Raw genomic sequence first — 3,768 nt, 5'->3', positions numbered from 1 at the left:
TTGTTTATGTCGTTAACATAAATTAAAAACCAAAGAGGACCAAGAACAGAACCTTGAGGAACACCGTACTCAACTGATTTATTAGTAGAATTATAACCATTAATACTTACAAATTGTTTCCAATCTGTAAGAGAAAAGCAAAACCAGTCACTTACAACGCCAGGTATACCATAATGTTCTAATTTAGAAATAAAAATGTTATGATCAACGGTATCAAAAGCTTTTTGTAAATCTATAAAAATATCACAAACAAAATGACCAGTGTCGAGAGCTATGCTGATTTTTTCAGTTATATTTATCAATGAATGGCAGGTAGAATGATTTGAACGAAAACCAAATTGAAATTCATTTAAACAGTTAAAGATTTAAGAAAAGAGTACATCTAGAATACATAAGTTTTTCAAGAAGTTTACTAATGCTATATAAAAGAGAAATAGGATTGTAGTTAGTGAATAAAAGTTTAGAAACAATTTTAAATATTGGAACAACACAAGATAATTTTAGAACATTCGGAAAAGTTTCATTTACGAATGATATATTAAAATAGTTTAGAAAGAATATTTGAAAATTCATAGTTAAGTTGATAAGAATGTTTGTGGGAATGCTATTTGAGCCTATCGATTTTCTCGGCTTCAAATTAGATAAAAGAGATGAAACTTCAGGAATATTTGTTGGAGATAGGAGTAGACTATGTAAATTTGGATATTTAAGATATTTTGTATAGTTTATGTAAGACAAATGAATATTGAATTTAAGTTTTTGTGCGACGTTTGTAAAAAAAGCGTTAAACTTTTCAGAGATAAGATTTGGTTCAGTTATATATGTTTCATTATATTGTAAACAGGGAGATGAATGATTAGAGTTTTTGGCATTTATTAAATTATTAATTCCTTTTCAAATTTCGCGAAGATTTTTTACCTTTTCTGTAAAGTACTTTTTAAAATGCATTTTTTAATGAGTTTAATTAAGGTAATTATCATGTATTTACACTGTTTGAAAGCAGTTTTAAATTTGTTTATGTTCCTAATATTTTTTGATCTTAACTTTTTTTTAAAAAAAGATTGCGTATTTTAATCGATTTTAAGATTCCCTTTGTAATTCAAGGTTTAAATCGACGCTTGAAGTTCTTAATACTAATTTTTTTAAGTGGGGCGTAGCAGTTCAAAATCAAGGTTGTTTCAGAAATAAATGTTTGCAAACAAGAGTTAACATCACAGTTCTCTATAAGGTTATCCCAATTAATTTTTAATAAATCTGATTTGAAGTTTATTTTATTAACATTTTAAAAATTTCTGCGATATAAATTGTGATTGCGTGGTATAAATAACTTATTAAAATTAGACAAATACAAAATTGAGGTAAGTGATCAGAAATTGAAGTTGTCAAATTAACTGAAATAATTTCATTAGTTATTAAATTAGAAAAAATATTTTCAATGATGGTAGCGGAATGGTAAGTAATTCTGGTTGGCGAAGTGATAAAAGGGCGAATATTATAAAAAGAAAGCAAGTTTAAAAAATCAGATGTTGCAGTGTCATTATTTGATTGTATCAGATCAATATTATAATCACCTAGAAAACCTATTTATTTTCAGCATTTATTTTTTGAAGTAACAAGATGAGCACAATACTTCCATGAAGTTTTTAACTTTTTTGAGCACAATACTACCATGAAGTTGAGCACAATACTACCATGAAGTTTTTAACTTTTTTGAGTTTGAACTTTCAAGAAAAAAATATAAATAAAAAATTGGAAAAAATTACAACAAATTTGGGGTATGAACTAGTATAAACTATCTAGTAAAAAAAACATTAGACTTAGAGAACCGCTCACGCAGAATTAATTTAAGGATCGTTGGTGTAAAGGAAAAAGAAGGTGAAAGCTCGGATGATTGTCGAAACTCGATAAAAGAAATAATTAAAAACAAACTTAACATATCTGACGAAATTGAAATTGAAAGAGCCCATCGTATTGGAAATGCAAGAAATGATAAGTTACCAAGAACAATAATCTTCAAACTGCTGAATTATTCAGATAAAACTAAAGTTCTCACCAACGCAAAAAAATTTAGAGAGACTGACCTATACTTAAACGAAGACGACGCGAAAGAAACAATAGAACATCGAAAGAAACTGTGGGAGGAAGTTAAACGACTTCGTTAAGCTGGTAAGTACGCCATTATTAAATTTGATAAAATTTATTGCAGAGATTTAAAAAAATAAACAGCTGTTTTAAGCGAGCGAAAAACAAATTCTGATGTTTATACGTAATACACATAAACATCAGAATTTAATTATTAATATAGACAAATTAAAAAACTTTCTCCTTGAATGCAAACATACTTTCAGTATGATCTGCCTTACAGAGACTTGGTGCTCTGACGAAGCAGCAGAAACAAACTCTGACCTCCAAATTCCAAACTATAAATTATTTTTTAAAGAAAGATGAGTTTGCAAAAGAGTAGGAGGAATTGTGAATTATATACGGAATGATCTAAACATTAAGATAAGAAATGATCTTTTAAACTCTGATGGCGATAGTGAGGTCTTCACAATGGAAGTTATTAACACTTCCTCAAAGAACTTTCTAGTTTCTGCGTGCTACAGACCACCTGATGGTGATACTTGTAAATTTTCAGATTATATGAAACATATAATTACAAAAAATAGAGAATAGAAAAAGTTATTCATAATTGGAGATATAAATATAAATATTTTAATGTACAACATGCATGCTATTACTAAAAATTTCTTTGACGACATGTTTCAACTTAATATCTTCCCCATTATCAACAAACCTACCAGGGTAACTTCCAAATCTATTACTGCTATTGACAATATTTTAACAAACTCAATACAAGATCTTTCTCTAAAATCAAGAATAATAAAAACAGATATTTCAGATCACTTTCCAATATACTTTTCTTTGTCACAAAATTCCACAAAAATTAATAATACAAAAATCTTATGTTATAAAAGAATTATCGATGAAACGTCTATTCAAAAATTTAAGGACTTGCTATTGGCAACAAATTGGCAAAAGGTCTACCAAGAATGTGACCAAGGAAACACAAACTCTGTGTACATTAACTTTATAAATTTATTTATCCTACAATATAACAAAAGTTTTCCAATTCAAGAAAAATAAATAAAAACAAAATATTTAAATTGTCCAAGGATAACAAAAGAAATAAGAAAATCCTCAAAACAAAAACAAAAACTATACGTAAAATACTTAAAAAATAGAACCGAAGCAAACCTATCCCTGTACAAGCAATACAAAAACCTATATGATAAAATTAAAAAAAATAAAAAATTTTATACTATTCTAATCAAATATAAAAATTTAATGGTAACTTAAAAAAGACAAGGGACATTATAAAGGAAGTTATTGGTAAAAGTAAATTTAATGTTACCAAAATGCCTTCTAGAGTAATAATTAATGAAAGTGAATCAAACAACAAGCGAGATATTTCCAATGAATTTAACAAATACTTTGCCAACATTGGTGCTGATCTTGCATCAAAAATTTAATCCCCAAATAATACATTTAAAAGTTACTTAACAGGCTCACACTGCTCTTTAAATTTCAATGAAATAAATCAAGACGAACTCGAAATAGCTGTTAAATCACTTAAAATTAAGTCCCCAGGAATCGATGATATGTCTTGCAAAGTAGTGTCAGATGTTTTTGAGGAGGTACGTAATCCAATTTACCAAGTATTTAATTCATCAATTTCAACAGGTATTGTACCTGATAAACTAAAAA

At 27.6% G+C, this 3,768-nt stretch overlaps 1 long non-coding RNA gene across 1 annotated transcript in view; it reads left to right on the top strand.

Moving 5' to 3' along the window:
* Window positions 1-1,707: 1,707 nt before the first annotated feature.
* Window positions 1,708-3,768, top strand: part of LOC136080661 (uncharacterized) — a 12,746-nt gene continuing 10,685 nt past the window's right edge. The window contains exon 1 of the long non-coding RNA XR_010638586.1: window positions 1,708-2,166. This is a non-coding gene — a long non-coding RNA (uncharacterized LOC136080661). The remainder of the gene's footprint in view (window positions 2,167-3,768) is intronic.

The sequence above is a fragment of the Hydra vulgaris genome, chromosome 05, assembly GCF_038396675.1.
Source record: "Hydra vulgaris chromosome 05, alternate assembly HydraT2T_AEP".
Lineage (NCBI taxonomy): Eukaryota > Metazoa > Cnidaria > Hydrozoa > Anthoathecata > Hydridae > Hydra > Hydra vulgaris.
Note: the sequence above shows the minus strand (reverse complement) of the source record. Positions and strands in the feature narration are given on the sequence as shown.